We start from the raw sequence: 17,118 nt of genomic DNA, 5'->3' as shown, positions 1-17,118 counted from the left end.
CGCCTCCTTCCTCCGCGAGGGCCGCATGCCGCCACGCTCCACCCATCCCCGCCACCAGCAGCACAAGCCGCTGCGGCGTGGAGGAGGAGGGCGGCCGCCGCATGGAGGAGGAGGGGCCGGCTCCGCGTCAAGGAGGAGGAGCCGCCGCCCCTGCCATCATCGTCGACCTCCTCGTCCACCCCTACCCGGCCCCTCCCTCTTCCTCTACCCGGCCGCTCCTCCAACATCATCGTCGGTGAGCTCCACCTCTCCCCTCCCCTCCCTCTTCCTCTCCCGTGCGGGCACAAAGTGCTCGACGAAATTACTTTGTCGGATTGAGTGATATGGCTACTGCTTGTTTGCTCTCCAAATTACCAAGTGATATGGCTACTGCTTGTTTGCTCTCCAAATTACTTTGTCGGATTTAAATGTCCTCTGGATCATTTGCAATAGTCTGGTGCACTGTTAATTATGCATTTCATTTATCTGGTTAGTTTAACTTGATTGATTAGATAAATGAGATGAACTGGCTGAGCGATAATGATCTCATGGATGGACTGGATGTAGCTAGAGGGTTGCCAATCATTGATTGGGTACCCTAGCTCATGCTCGAGCCCTATTGGGTTATGATGCGGTGGCTTAGTGAATGTTCCTATGGGTTTGAGGTAGCCACTGACAGCCTTTATGTTGTCCAAGGGTGGCTCCCCTTTCTGTGGCTGTTGTTGTGACTCTCTCATGCTATCTCGGTTGATCCATGACTAGATTACCGGTAGCTTTTGCTGTTGAAAACAAAATAGACATTTAAATGTCTATATTCCGATGGTATAACTAGTCGTGTGGTGCTAGGTGAGTTTGGATGGCTAGTTAGGGATTAATCCATGTTGGATTTCTCCGGTAGTGTCACCATACTCGACATACCAATGTTCCCTTGGTGATTTCCTTCTGGCTGATCTTCGGTTTGCTTCCACCAAATGGCTTAGTAGCCGGATGATGATACAAACCGGGTATTCTACCCATTTTGGCCTGGCAAGCATGTGGTGACTCAACGGCCTCGTGTGTGCTGTTGGGCATGCACACCTGCCCGGTGAGCTGTTTGGCTGTGTGTGTGTGTAGCCTGGCTTGGGACTTGGGTTGACTCCAATATTAAAAATGTCTCCCAAATATGGAGACAAACATTTTAACATTACCCCAATGATCTTCAAATGTTTTGCATGCTCTGTTAGGCCTTAATTGATGCCTTATGATCCAAATTACTATATTATTGGATTGAGTGATATGGCTACTTGCTTGTTTGCTCTCCAAATTACCAAGTGATGAATATATAATCCCTTTGGAGCATCTGCCCCATGCTATATATGTGTATTTGACCATGCTTATGATGGATTTCTTTTAAGGACTCTAGCTAGATTAGAGGGGAAAAAGTTGCTGCTTTGTTGCCTATGATAATGGATCATAAAATGTTTCCCTTTGTCCCCTGGTTGCCTCCTTAATTGATGCCTTATGAACCAAATTACTATATTATTGGATTGAGTGATATGGCTACTGCTTGTTTGCTCTCCAAATTACCAAGTGATGAATATATAATCCCTTTGGAGCATCTGCCCCATGCTATATATGTGTATTTGACCATGCTTATGATGGATTTCTTTTAAGGACTCTAGCTAGATTAGAGGGGAAAAAGTTGATGCTTTGTTGCCTATGATAATGGATCATAAAATGTTTCCCTTTGTCCCCTGGTTGCCTCCTTAATTGATGCCTTATGATCCAAATTACTATATTATTGGATTGAGTGATATGGCTACTCGCTTGTTTGCTCTCCAAATTACCAAGTGATGAATATATAATCCCTTTGGAGCATCTGCCCCATGCTATATATATGTGTATTTGACCATGCTTATGATGGATTTCTTTTAAGGACTCTAGCTAGATTAGAGGGGAAAAAGTTGCTGCTTTGTTGCCTATGATAATGGATCATCAAATGTTTCCCTTTGTCCCTGGTTGCCTCCTTAATTGATGCCTTATGATCCAAATGACCCAAGTCCCTTGCATGATCCCATTTGTCCCTAATGTTGCTTAAGATGAATAAATTCCCTCTAATCACCATTTGGAGATCAAGACTAGTTCTTGATTTCCATTAGCTAGACTCCAATATTAAAAATGTCTCCCAAATATGGAGACAAACATTTTAACATTACCCCAAGTCATTTACTTGTCGATGATTAGATGGTTGGTCGATCACTCGTACACTCGGGGGTGGAGCAAGTGAGGCTTGGTGTGATGGCACAAATATGAATATCTTGTGCATCCTACCTGGCCTCACTTACTCCATCCCTGGATGTTAATATTTGTTTCGACCAACAAAGTATGAGGCATTCCATTTAGTTGATACCACTTGGCTCTTTCTTCCATTTTAGTGCCGATGATTAGAATGTTCGGTCAATCTGTACACTCCGGGGTGTCGCTAGTGAGCCTGGTGTGATGGCACAAATATCAATCTCTTGTGCATCCTACCTGGCCTCACTAACGCCATCCCGGGATGTTCATATTTGTTTCGACCAACAAAGTATGAGGCATTCCATTTAGTTCATACTAGCTACTTCTTAATTGCATTGGCCTTTCTTCCATTTTAGTGCCGATGATTAGAATGTTTGGTCACCTATACGCCGCAATATACTTTGTAGACGAGCCCCCTTTCCCGGCCGCCGTTCCGTGAACGAGTCCTTGATGAGACAACAACGCCGACATGCCTCTCCGGCGCAGCACCACTTTTCTTCTCTCGCCGTCCAGTACGTGAACGAGTCCTTAATGCCAAGACGGTGCCGGCCTCCCTAGCATCATGCCGACCCTCGTTGTCGCGCTTCAGGCCGTGTCGATCATGCGCCCTGCACTCTTCGCCTTCTTGCCCGGTGAACGAATAGACTAATCGTTGGAATAAGGAAGCCGATGACGGCCGATCGCAATTTAATCTTGCGACCGGTTGTCATCGGTTTCCTTATTCCAACGATCAGCCTATTGGTTCACCGGCAAGCAGGCGAACGCAGTGCAGGCGCGGACACACGGCTTGAAGCGCGGCAACACGGCCCGGCATAATGCTGGGCAGGCCGGCACGGTCTTTGCATCAAGGACTCGTTCACTCGGACAGCGAGGGACTGGCGTGGTTCTGCGCCGGAGATGCGAGATCGGCCTTGTTGTGTCGTCAAGCACCCGTTGACGGAACGCCGACCGGGGAAAGGGGGCCCTTCTGCAAAGTATTTGTGTTGACCAACAATGTATGAGGCACATATTCTATTTTGTCATTCCATTTGCTTTGAGATTTTCAAAATGCCGATGATTAAAATGTTTGGTCACCGTACACTCGGGGGTGGCGTAAGTGAGCCTCGTAAGATAGCACAAATATCAATCTCTTGTGCATCCTACCTGGCCTCGCTTACACCATCCCTAAATGTTAATATTTGTGTTGACCAACAATGTATGAGGCACTTATTCCATTTTGTCATTCCATTTGCTTTGAGATTTTCAAAATGCCGATGATTAAAATGCTTGGTCACCGTACACTCGGGGCGGTGTTAGTGAGCCTCGTGTGATTGCACAAATATCAATCTCTTGTGCATCCTACCTGGCTCGCTAACTCCGTCCCGGAATGTTAATATTTGTTTCGACCAACAAAGTATGAGGCCCTTGTCATTCCATTTGCTTTGGTATTTTCAAAATGCCGATGATTAAAATGTTGGTCACCGTACACTTGGGGGTGGCGTAAGTGAGCCTGGTAAGATAGCACAAATATCAATCTCTTGTGCATCGGACTTGGTCTCACTTACGCCATCCCTAAATGTTAATATTTGTGTTGACCAACAATGTATGAGGCACTTATTCCATTTTGTCATTCCATTTGCTTTGACATTTTCAAAATGCCGATGATTCAAATGTTTGGTCACCGGTACACTCGGGGGCGGCGTAAGTGAGCCTAGTAAGATAGCACAAATATCAATCTCTTGTGCATCGGACTTGGTCTCACTTACACCGTCCCTGAATGTTAATATTTGTGTTGACCAACAATGTATGAGGCATTTATTCCATTTCTCTTGTGCATCGGACTTGTTGGTCTCACTTTCTTCCATTTTCATCATAGTAGGAACTCGGATGAAGGACCCCGATGCAAGCGAGCCTGGTGGGTAGAGATGACGGAGCAAAGGAGGAACCGGATGAAGACTACTTTGTATCTCGAAATTGTGAATTTTGTATGAATTAAGAGTTGTATGCAAAACATTTGACACTTGCCACTATATATGTATCTCGATCGGGCTCTAAGTAATGTGATGATGATGTCTATGTTATATCTGTGCAATGTACATGATATTTATATTATATCTGAATGTTGCTGTATATAACCTCGTGTATCCGTATTGTGTATCCGTATTGCTTGTGTATAAACCGCATATGTATAGCGAGCAGCACAAAATCGTGTATAATACAAGCAAATTCCGTGGCGCACTAAGAAGCAATTCCGTGGCGCACGCTTTTCGTGGCGCACCTAAGAACATGTGCGCCACGAAACCTTAATTCTGCGGCGCATGGCCAGGTGCGCCACAGAAACCTTATTTTTGTGGCGACGTTTCTGTGGCGCACCTCCCATGCGCCACAGAATCCATTTTTGGTGCGCCACTGATGAGGCTTTTCCTACTAGTGATATGTTCATATGTAAGTTTTGCTGTACCGTTTTATACTTGAGTTTGCTTCAAACAACCTTGCTAGCCTAGCCTTGTATTGAGAGGCATTCTTCTCGTGCATCCAAATCCTTGAGCCAAAAACTATGCCATATGTGTCCACCATACCTACCTACTACATGGTATTTCTCTGCCATTCCAAAGTAAATTACTTGAGTGCTACCTTTAAAAATTCTATTCTTTGTCTTTGCAATATATAGCTCATGGGAAAATAGCCTTAAAAACTATTATGGTGAAGAATATGTAGCTATGTATCTTATTTCTTATAAGTTGCTTGTTGAGCGGTAACCATGCTTCTGGGGACGCCACCAACTATTACACCTTTGTTGAATATCATGTGAGTTGCTATGCATGTTCGTCTTGTCTCGAAGTAAGGGCGATTTTCATGATCAAATGGTTTGAGTATGCATATTGTTAGAGAAGAACATTGGGCCGCTAACTAAAGCCATGATCCATGGTGGAAGTTTCAGTTTGGACAATTAATCGTCAATCTCTTATGAGAATATTACCTGTTGATGAATGCTTATGCATTAAAGAGGAGTCCATTATCTGTTGTCTATGTTGTCCCGGTATGGATGTCTAAGTTGAGAATAATCAAAAACGAGAAATCAAATGCGATCCTTCTCCTTAGACCTTTGTACAGGCGGCATAGAGGTACCCCTTTGTGACACTTGGTTGAAACATATGTTATGCAATGATAATCCGTGTTAATCCAAGCTAATTAGGACAAGGTGCAAGCACTATTGGTAATCTATGCATGAGGCTTGCAACTTATAAGATGTATTATGCATAACACATATGATTTATTACTACCGTTGACAAAATTGTTTCTATGTTTTCAAAACGAAAAGCTCTAGCACAAAAATAGTAATCCATGCTTCCCTTTGCGAAGGGCTTATCTTTTACTTTATTATTGAGTCAGTTTACCTACTTCTTTCTATCTTAGAAGCAAACACTTGTGTGAACTATGTGCATTGATTCTTACATGTTTACCTATTGCACTTGTTATATTACTTTGTGTTGACAATTATCCATGAGATAAACATGTTGAAGTTGAAAGCAACTGCTGAAACTTATATCTTCCTTTGTGTTGCTTCAAAGCTTTCTACTAAGAATTTATTGCTTTATGAGTAACTCTTATGCAAGTCTTATTGATGCTTGTCTTGAAAGTACTATACATGAAAAGTCTTTGCTATATGATTCAGTTGTTTACTCATTGTATTCACCATTGCTTCGAATCGCTGCATTCATCTCATATGCTTTACAATAGTATTGATCAAGATTATGATAGCATGTCACTTCAGAAATTATCCTTGTTACCGTTTACCTACTCGAGGGCGAGTAGGAACTAAGCTTGGGGATGCTTGATACGTCTCAAACGTATCTATAATTTCTTATGTTCCATGCTACTTTTATGATGATACTCACATGTTTTATACACACTTTATGTCATTATTATGCATTTTTCTAGGCACTAACCTACCGACGAGATGCCGAAGAGCCGATTGTTGTTTTCTGCTGTTTTTGGTTTCGGAAATCCTACAAAGTAAATATTCTCGGAATTGGACGAAATCAACGCCCAGGGTCTTATTTTTCCACGAAGCTTCCAGAAGACCGAAAGGGAAACGAAGTGGGGCGACGAGGCGCCGCCACCATAGGGCCGCGCGGCCTGGGTGGGGCCCACGCCGCCCTATGGGGTGGGCCCCTCATCAGCCCTCCAACGCTGCCCTTCCGCCTACTTAAAGCCTTCGTCGCGAAAACCCCTGTACCGAGAGCCACGATACGGAAAACCTTCCAGAGACGCCGCCAATCCCATCTCGGGGGATTCAGGAGATCTCCTCCGGCACCCTGCCGGAGAGGGGAATCATCTCCCGGAGGACTCTTCATCACCATGATCGCCTCCGGATTGATGTGTGAGTAGTTGACCCCTGGACTATGGGTCCATAGCAGTAGCTAGATGGTTGTCTTCTCCTCATTGTGCTATCATGTTAGATCTTGTGAGCTGCCTATCATGATCAAGATCATCTATTTGTAATGCTACATGTTGTGTTTGTTGGGATCCGATGAATATGGAATACTATGTCAAGTTGATTATCAATCTATCATATATGTGTTGTTTATGTTCTTGCATGCTCTCCGTTGCTAGTAGAGGCTCGGCCAAGTTGATACTTGTAACTCCAAGAGGGAGTATTTATGCTCGATAGTGGGTTCATGCCTCCATTGAATGCAGGACGATGACGAGAAAGTTCTAAGGTTGTGGATGTGCTCGTTGCCACTAGGGATAAAACATCAATGCTTTGTCTAAGGATATTTGTGTTGATTACATTACGCACCATACTTAATGCAATTGTCTGTTGTTTGCAACTTAATACCTGGAAGGGGTTCGGATGATAACCTGAAGGTGGACTTTTTAGGCATAGATGCATGCTGGATAACGGTCTATGTACTTTGTCGTAATGCCCTGATTAAATCTCATAGTAGTCATCGTGATATATGTATGTGCATTGTTATGCCTTTTTTATTTGTCAATTGCCCAACTGTAATTTGTTCACCCAACATCTGTTTATCTTATGGGAGAGACACCACTAGTGAACTGTGGACCCCGGTCCAATTCTTTACATCTGAAATACAATCTATCGCAAACTCTGTTCTTTACTCGTTCTTCGCAAACAAACATCATCTTCCACACTATACATCTAATCCTTTGTTTACAGGCAAGCCGGTGAGATTGACAACCTCACCGTTACGTTGGGGCAAAGTACTTTGATTGTGTTGTGCAGGTTCCACGTTGGCGCCGGAATCCCTGGTGTTGCGCCGCACTACACTCCGTCACCAACGACCTTCACGTGATCCTTGACTCCTACTGGTTTGATAAACCTTGGTTTCTTACTGAGGGAAACTTTCTGCTATACGCATCACACCTTCCACTTGGGGTTCCCAACGGGCGTGTGCTTTACGCGTATCAGAGGCTCCCAATAAATTCTCCACAAAGGCCTCACAAAGCTCGAGGAATCTCCACAACTTAATTGGAGGCCCCAAGAACACCACAAAGACCACTAAGCCGTCTAGGGTTCCAAGAACCCGAGAGAACAACCTTCTCACTTTCACTTCCACGAATCACCGTGGAAACTCAAATTGATGCACCAAATGCAATGGAAAGAACACCACTAAGATGCCCAATTCCTCCACTCTCAAATTCCAACAAATCTGCTAAAGCTATTGGGGGAATAATAGAGAAAGAACAAAGTATGAAGAGGAACACCAAATTTCTCTCCAAGATCTCGATCTAGGGATTCCCTCACAAAGAGGGGGATTTGATTGGTGCACTTATAGATCTAGATCTCCTCTCTCTTTTCCTCAAATATAAGCAAGAATCATGGAGGGATTTGAGGGAGAGGGAGCTCTCAAATAGAAACAATGGAGGAGAGCTTAGGGAGGAAGAAGAACTGACCCAAAAGAGAAAGGAAGTCGGGCTTAAAAAGGGAGGGCAAGAAAATATGACCGTTGGGCTACCAAAACTGGCTTAGGCCGGTAGTACCGACCTGGGGAGCGGTACTACCTCCCAGCCCACGCATGCGGCAGCCAGAGCGCTAGGAGGGAGCGACCCGGGGGACTCGATATGTCTGTGTGTGTGTGTGTGTGTGTGTGTGTGTGTGAGAGAGAGAGAGAGAGAGAGAGAGAGAGAGAGCACCACGGGATCGGGGGCTGGCAGGCGGGAACGTGCGCAAGCGGGAAAGTCGGGCGAGCAACGCAGGTGACGTGGATCGAGTGCGGGCGAGGGATCGAGCTGGCGGGCGGCCTGGGCGCGGCATGGGATGTGCCGGTAGTACCGGCCGGGCCAACGGTACTACCGCCTATTGGGCCAACGTGGTACTGTCGACATGGTACCGGTTGACTACCGCTCGGAAGACATAGGCAAGGGACGCGCACGGGGTACTGGGCCGGTACTACTATCGGTAGTGTCGTGGCCCGAAAGAGTGTTTCTCCTTTTTCTTTTTAAACCAAAAGGCCGTTTTGGAAATGCAATAACTCGAGATAGGTAGTTCCGAATCAAGTGAAACCAATTTTGTTGGAAATAAAACGACAAGATCTACCCCCAAAAAACTGAAAATATGGAAACAAGTGGGGAAGATTTTTCTATGTTTTTAGAGTGAAATTTCTAAATGTGGGGAACCAAGAAAAACTCCAATATCGAAAATGCAACAAGTGAAATACGCGAAATGCATTTTGGATGAACTAGAGATTATCTTCGAAATAACCACAAGCTCTAAGACACCACATGGATAAGATCCAAATAACAAGCAAGAAATATGATGCAAGGATGCAACGGTTTAAGCTCTCTCAAACGGTACAATCGAGTTACTCACTCGAGAGCCCTCTTGATAGTAATCGTCCTATAAACCGATCTCCCAACTAAACCATGAGACCGGCAAGAAACAAAGTCTATCAAAATCAAACCTTAACCTTGCACATTTTACTTGAGCTCGATGATAACGATCTTGACCACAACAAGATGAAACGCCTTTCTTGACTGTGCTTGCTTGATGAAGTCTTGCAAATTTATTCCCCATACTCCACTATGGAAGAGCTTCTTCTTCGGTGCATATTTACATATTCATGAAATCCGTATGAAAGGCAAGCTTCAAACATATGATCTCTTCGAGTTGGCTCATCTTAAACTTGCACCTCATTTTTTTATTGCAACCTTGAAACCAACATATGGTTCAATCATTGTCTATGAACAATCCCTACAAATATAACTTAACATAAACATTAATCCATATAAATTATTATTAATTACCAAAATCACACACGTAGGTCCATGTACTTTCACCGGACCGAGTTTTGCACATTTATACTAGTTAGCAAAGGAAGAGGGCATAGAGAATGGGAAATCGCGTGTACAACACCACACCCCCATTCCATGTAAAAAAAATAAATAAAAAACACCACCCCATTCAATCGAGCGAAAAGCCCAGGCCCATTCGTCTCTTTGTCTGACGTCTCCGGCTCTGCAGCTGCTGAAGAAGCCATGGCATTGGCCGCCGCCCTCGCCCGAGCCGCCACGCGCCTCCTCCGCGGCGGCCTCCCACCGTCTGCCGCCTATCCGGCGCTATCCAGCCGCAGCCGTCAATTCTGCAGCCTCCCCGCCGACAACGAGCCCTCAGCTCCGGGGGGGCAAGGAGGAGGCCGAGACGGAGATCCTCCGCGACGTCAAGCCCGTCGTGAACTCGTCAAGGAAATCCTCCACTCTGACAGGTCAGTTATCGGTATCTCCCCTTGTTGTAGTGATTAGGAAATATGAAGCTCCAAGAATGGCAGAGAGACATGCATATTCTTTTCAATCGCCCTGCATATTTAACACGCACAATATTCATAATGTCGCGAAAGAATGTGAGCTATTATAATCATCATGATAATTACACATGCATATAGCAAGGAGTAACCGTAAGATAGCATAATGTGAATATTTGAGTAAAAAAAAGGTACCCTGGTAATTTCAGCATGCAGATGGCTGTAAACCTCCATTCCTATAATATGGCTATGGATGTGCTTAAACAGCTACTAGAATACTAGAAATTCATCACTGGTTAAATTACTAGAATAAGTAGGATCATCCAAGTGTACCGTGATGAATATTTTTATTATTGTGTCATCCAACTAAATAACAAGAACGCTAGAATGCCACTTTGATAGTGTTCAGTATTTTATTAAGTACATTGGACTGGGACTGGGGTATCCAAGAAGGGTTGCTTGCACAAGGTGTTATGGCATACGGCTGAGCTGAGATGATGAATATTAGTTGAATGTATCCATTTCACCTCTCCCAATCCCGCAGCCATCTCTTCTCCCCACGATTTAGGGTGCACAAGAATACACGCCCCGCACCCCACCTCTCAACCCTAACCGCCGCCGCCGCCGCCGGTAGCGCCGCCGAGGCGAAGACCCACGGGGCGTGGCGGCGGCGGGGGCCCTTCCTCGTTGCTGCGTGATGAACGGCGGCTGGATCCCACCTCCTCGACGCATGGCGGAGCAGGCGCAGATCGGATGGGATGGGCGACGGCGGGCGCTGCGACCCCTCCTCCCGGCGGCTGTCCCCTGGCGGATCAGCCAGCGCGGGTGGGTTGGGCAGTGGCGGCCTGTCTCCCTCCTTCCGTCGGCTCTTCCCCGCAGCACTCCGGCAGGGGTTGGTGGCGGGCGGCGGCCAGGCCCTCGGTCTGCGCCATGCCCTCCCCCCGCCTCTCGTCGGTGCGTGGAGGCAATCTCGGGATTCTTCCGCGACACGAGGGCGCCCGGGGCAGCAGCCTTGGGTTCGACGGTGGAGGTGGCCATCTTCTTCGCCGGAGAGGGTCGGCCTGCGGTTGGTGGTGGTGGATCCTTGATCTATCACCACGATCCGGCGGCGAGATGGAGGAGCATGGAAGCCGGTGATGGTGTCGCCGGTAGAGGGTTGGATTGGCCAGCCCGGGATGGTCGCCGACGTGGGGGTCCGACCTGAATAAAGGCGGCGGTCCTAGGGCCTCTCTTGCGTGAAGAGGAGGACCTACCGGAGGCCTGGACTCGTGATCTGGCCGGGGGGTTGAGTTCCGAAGGCTCCGTCGGCGAATGTAACAGTGCTTTGCCTGGAGTTCGCTGGATCGGAGGTATTCGGTCGTGCGCACCTATGCTTTTATTCCGACCGATTGGTTCTGGAGGGAGCGGCGCGAAGCTCTTTTTCTGTGTTGACATCAAGTGACTATAGATCCATGATGAAAGTCGGAAGAAGAGAATTTCATGAAGGCCGGAGGGGAGGACTAGCTAAGAGAGGTTCAAGTCTCCGCGCTGTTGAGGGGTTTGCTTGGTGTTCCGGGCTTCACAACAGCGGTATGAAAGTGGGGGCGACAACACAGGTGAAGTGCAGAGTCTTACCTTTCAGGGTGAAAACCCAAGGTGTGGCTTTAACTGGTTGTGCCTGGCAATGACCTTGGTGGAGCATTGTTTTGAGAGCGGGGACTATCTTCAGGGTGAAAACCCAAGATCTTTGATCGGACGACGACGGTGTTTGAGCACTGTTTCCTTCTTGGAGGCGTCGTTTTTTGAAGAGTCTGTAATTCAGGTGTTGTCAGGGCGGTGGATGTATTGCTGTTGTTACGCCCGAGATACTGTAGCGGGACTTTTGTTTCTTAGTTTTTTTTTTGTTTTTTTGGCTGTGTGCATCCGTTGTGCCATTAGAGTGGTGCATTGCTGCAGAGGCTGGGTGTAATTGGTATCTCTTGATATTAATATATTCCCTTTATCGAAAAAAAATCTCTTCTCCCCACACTTTGGCCTGCCTTACCAGCCATAATAATTAAAAGGGACCTGGTTCACCTGTTCGCCTTCTACTGTAGTACGATATTATCCATCAATGTGGCATTCTGGCCAGATTTTTTTTTTCTAGGGGGAGGCTGCTTGTCCAGGATCTGGTGTGCCCCTTCATCATCCTATCCTAGTGATTCACTGTTGCCAGTCTTCCTTTTCTTCCTTGAATTTTTTAAAATTAAAGTCCTGCTTTTGATTCACCTGCATTGCTGCTGGTGGCATGCTCGACTGTGTACACTTAAGCCTTTTTTTTTAAAGTTTGGCAGTGTATGGCCTATTCTCGTGTTGCCTCGTCTGTAGATGGACAAACTCTGCAGCTCTTGCCATGGTGTGATGTGGCAGCTAATGGAGGTGCCTAAGCATATGCATATGGCGGTCTTCCTGTTCCCTCTTCTGGCTCCTGCAAATCTAGCCAACATGCTCCTTGGTGGCTTGCTTGCACATGTGCAACCTCAACATCTCTGCCGCAAAAAAGGTCCCAGCTGATGGCAAGATGTGTGCCCCAAATACATTGTAATCCAGTGATGGCTTCTTCCTCCCAACTCACATCTGTGTGGCACTGGTGCGAGGAAGGCAGTCTGCTTGGCGATGGCGTGCTCCATTTGATGGGACTTTTCTCTTGCAACCACGCGCCTGTGGCAATCATACTGAGATGGTGAGTGGTGTGTCTTCCTTCCATCAGCAGCAGTCGGCTTTGTCATCCTTCCCTTTGGCTCCCGAAAATGGTCTCATGTTCTCACGTATCTGCTTGGAGGGCAGTGTTGTAATTCCCATCTCCCTGCAATGTCTTTATATGATGAGATGTGTTCTAGCCAGTGAAGTCCTTGGGCATCACCTTGTCTTAATTCAGTGCAGGAAATCTTTGTAAAAGAAAATGGTGCTGCTAACAAAAAAAGACAGTTATATAGTAGGTTTTTATGTACTAGTATAATTCTTGCAATTTGCAAGGACGTACTGTTGTTATCATATTTTATTGTTGATTGCTTTCTGTTATAACAGATATGAAGATGGTGGCTTGTTAAGTCTGGATGACGAAAAGTTCATAGTAGAAAAGATTCTTGCTCACCACCCTCGTTCGCAAGACAAGATTGGTTGTGGACTTGAGGCTATTATGGTGAGTTAAAGGGATCACTTTGTTTAATAAGAAATACATGAGACCCTCAAAAAAATCTAATTTTCTTTTCTGCTCTATTGTTTCCACCGATTTTTATTTCTAATTTCCAAATTTGTAAAAAAATAAAATCTTTAAGGACATCATAAGTCATAACTTGCTTGTTGGTAAGATATCCCGGAACGTAAGTTTGTGCAGTACATTTTGTTCATAAGGAGGACCTCCGTCGAGCATATCAAATGGGAACTACACTTTCGAGTCTCCCCTGGTAATTTTTGTTCTTGGAAACCTTACTAGTTGGATTTCTATTGTGGCTCAATCTGGAAAATGTGCAAGCCACAGTCATGATGCTGCTTGCTCTGAACTGAAGTGCTCAGTATCAAGTAACTAACATAACCACCTTTTTTAGTAAACTGACCACTAAGCTGCGAAGTGCAAATCTGATCATACAATTTCTTTTATGGGAGACATAAAGGACTTTTTTATACTCAAAATAATAGCGTCATTCCCAAATATAAGTTTATCTATACTACCAGGAGAATTCCGCCTTTATTTTTATTTTATTAATGGTTCTTTTATCCTTTAATAGTATGTTGAAAAATCTGGTTATTGAATGGCATTAAGAAATGCTACTAGATTATATGCGCCCAGATTTTATGATACTCATACAGATTTGCCTTAGCTCCCATTTATGTATATGATGATGCAATATTCCTCCCACAGTATTTAAATGCTGACTATTCCGTTGTTTCTTAAACGGTACACCACAGTACCTAATCAATCCTCTCTACAGTTTGGTTCTGGTTTCTGTGGTTGAACCGCTGGTCTGGCCCAGCCTTTAAAAATATGAGTTGCAACTTTCTAGGTACATACATAACATAGTGGCTCTATCTCCCACTCATACCGATTGTTATCTTGCCATTTTGGTAGTGCCTCTGTTACACCTCATGATGTTTAAGTGAAAACACTATAGTACCAATTCATTTTGAAGTATGAAAACTGATTGCTATCTGATAGGAAGTGATCGTAGTCTGATCCCTGAACATGTTTTTTTTTGTGTGGGCATTTCCTAACTTGTGCAGTGCTCATGTTTTTAGGTTGACAAGCATCCCGAGTTCAAGAGGTCCAGATGCCTCTTTGTCGTTAGAACAAACGGCGAGTTGGAGGATTTCTCATACCGCAAGTGTCTGAAGAACTTCCATCGAAAACGCCTCGAACAGATGCTTGTTCGTCCTCCTCCGAAGTAGAGAATACTGCCTTTGGCAGGGCGTGGCACTAAAAATCCCATGCAGATAGGTTTATAGATAAACATCTCGAACAGATGCTTGTTCGTCCTCCTCCGAAGTAGAGAATGCTGCCTTTGGCAGGGCGTGGAACTAAAATCTTACATCTTGTGATTCTTATCGCCCCTTTACCCTAGGTTTCTTATATCAGGTGGAAGACGTTATTATCCAGGTTTCTTTATCCAGTGTCCAGTTCTTGTTGTTGCTAAGTGATCTGGGACAAAATGCGTACAAGTGGTTGAATTCATGTGTATGTGTTTTCTCGTAATGTATGCCATGGCACCAATGAGTTAAAAATCAGTATTGACCCAACCAGAGGACTCTTAGCAGTTTGTAGTCAGGTTACTCCCAAATTTAGGGGAGTTCAGATGGAATATCTTGTTGCATTTACCCAAGCTGGAGTTGGTCAACCTCGTGATAATCTGCATGGTAGAATGAAACTACCTGCCAAAGTAACTGGCCAGTCTACCCTTTGGCTTAGTTTCTTTCTCCCGTGCTTTGAGCAAAGCAACATCTCAGATGTCCGCTTGCATTAAAGCAAAAAATGTTCAACTCCAGTAATGTGTCTTTCTTGAAAATCCAATTACAACCCTGTTGCTACTGCTGTTGCGAGGCGGCGATTTGCAACATTGTTTTCCTGCCGATGGTGTTTTGTAGATGCTGGCACTTGAGGGACGCCAAAGGATGTCACTTTTCTTCTGAACTACTATGTCAGCTACCTGGGAAATGATCAGGGGAAAACAGAATGGTGCCCCCTGGTAGCTGGTACGCCTGGGCACTACGATCCTACGGTCCTTCCTTTCTGCATTCTTTTTATTCCGTGTTGTACACCGGTCCCATAGAAGAACTAAGGGCATCTCCAGCGGCGCGACGCATTTCGGACGTCCGAAATGTCCGTTTGCGTCGCGCGGCGGACGCTCGACAGATCGTTTTTGTCCGTGCGTCCGTTTGCACCTAGGGGTGGCTCCAGCGGCCGACGTATTTCCGCGTTTGCATCAATTTATGAAGTTTCCAAACAACAAAATAAGGAAATCAACAAAGTCATAGTTATTACATTTAAATTTTGAAAAGTCTACATGAAAATAGATAGTATTTCTCTATGCATGATTTTCATGGCCAGCCAATGTCCACTGATGCCCAATCAGATCCGTCTGCAGTTGTTTGGAGACGTTCTTGCCAGTAATTTCTACATTTCTATGTAGATAGTCCTGCCAAGATGAAGCTTCAGGAAGTGGCGCAACCAGCTCACCTTGGAATTCCCAGTGGTTCTCATTGCGGCCATCAGGACGCTCGTTCTCAACGATCATGTTGTGCATGATCACGCAGCATGTCATCACCTCATGCATGGTCTTCAGCGGCCATGTTCTTGCCGGGTGACGGACAATTGCCCACCGAGCTTGGAGCACACCAAATCCGCGCTCCACATCTTTCCTGCAAGCCTCTTGCATCTTGGCAAACCTCCTCGTCTTCTCGGAGTTTGGATTACGGACAATCTTCACCAATGTGGCCCAGTCAGGGTAGATGCCATCAGCAAGATAATATGGCTTGTCATATGTATTTCCATTGATCTCATAGCTCACCCGGGGAGCTTTGCCTTGCATGAGCCGGTTGAAAATCGGTGATCGGTGCAACACATTGATGTCATTGTTGGAACCGGCCATGCCAAAGAACGAATGCTAAATCCACAAATCTTGAGATATGACAGCTTCAAGAATGACAGTTTTTCCCTCCTCATGCCCGCTGTACGCACCCTGCCATCCAAATGGATAGTTTTCCCACTCCCAGTGCATGCAATCTATGCTGCCAATCATTCCTGGAAACCCTCTACATTCGTTGATAGACAGGAGCCACCTTGTATCCTCAACAGTTGGCTCCCTATAGTAATACTCTCCGAACACGACAATCACGGCTCGGCAAAACCTGTACATGGCCTTAAGGCAGGTGCTCTCACCCATTCGAAGATACTCATCGAATATATCCGCAGCCATTCCATATGAGAGCATGCGAATAGCCGCGGAGCATTTTTGGTAGGAGGTGAAGCCTAGCGCACCTGTCGCATCGGGCCTGCATTGGAAGTAGGGGTCGTAGTTTCTGACGCCCCGTAGAATGACCAAGAACATGTCCCTTGACATCCTGTATCGGCGCCGGAACAGTCTTTCCGGGAAGATCGGATTGGTGAGGTGGAAGTAGTCCTTGTGGAGGCGGGCCTGCCCTTCCACTCTGTTGCGCGACAGGTTTTTGGAGCGCCCCTTCACAGAGCCCCGGTGTTGCGGCCTCGGGTTAGAGGTGAACTCGTGGATCATGGAGGCCGCAGTAGTTGCCAATGTCTGCGTCGACTCATCGGACTCCTCGTCGGAAGAGGAGTCGACGACCTCCGCGCGGAACTTGTCCAACATCTGCCACATGTCCATCTGCGTGGGTACAAACTGCGGATCAATGGACGCGCACAATAGCGCCGAAAACACGAGTGAGAAACCAACCGACGCAATTGACCGAACAGGTCGTGGGCGACGCGGAAGGGCGGCGCAGCCGGGAGCGTTTCGCCCGAAAACAGCCGGCAGGTACGCGGCGGAGCCAAGCCCGAGTACGATCCTGCTCTCCCGCGCGGCGCGAATGGAGCCGATGGAGACTTCTACGGCGCTACGGCGGGACGGCGGCGGGTGGGCTTGGGGTGGTGGCG

The 17,118-nt window shown here is 46.2% G+C and overlaps 1 pseudogene; it reads left to right on the top strand.

Annotated features, from left to right (window-relative positions):
* Positions 1-9,735: 9,735 nt before the first annotated feature.
* Positions 9,736-14,647, top strand: LOC124658455 (annotated as a pseudogene).
* The last annotated feature ends 2,471 nt before the right edge of the window (positions 14,648-17,118 follow it).

The sequence above is a fragment of the Lolium rigidum genome, chromosome 5 (genome assembly GCF_022539505.1).
Source record: "Lolium rigidum isolate FL_2022 chromosome 5, APGP_CSIRO_Lrig_0.1, whole genome shotgun sequence".
Lineage (NCBI taxonomy): Eukaryota > Viridiplantae > Streptophyta > Magnoliopsida > Poales > Poaceae > Lolium > Lolium rigidum.
This window is presented reverse-complemented; position numbering and strand designations above follow the sequence as displayed.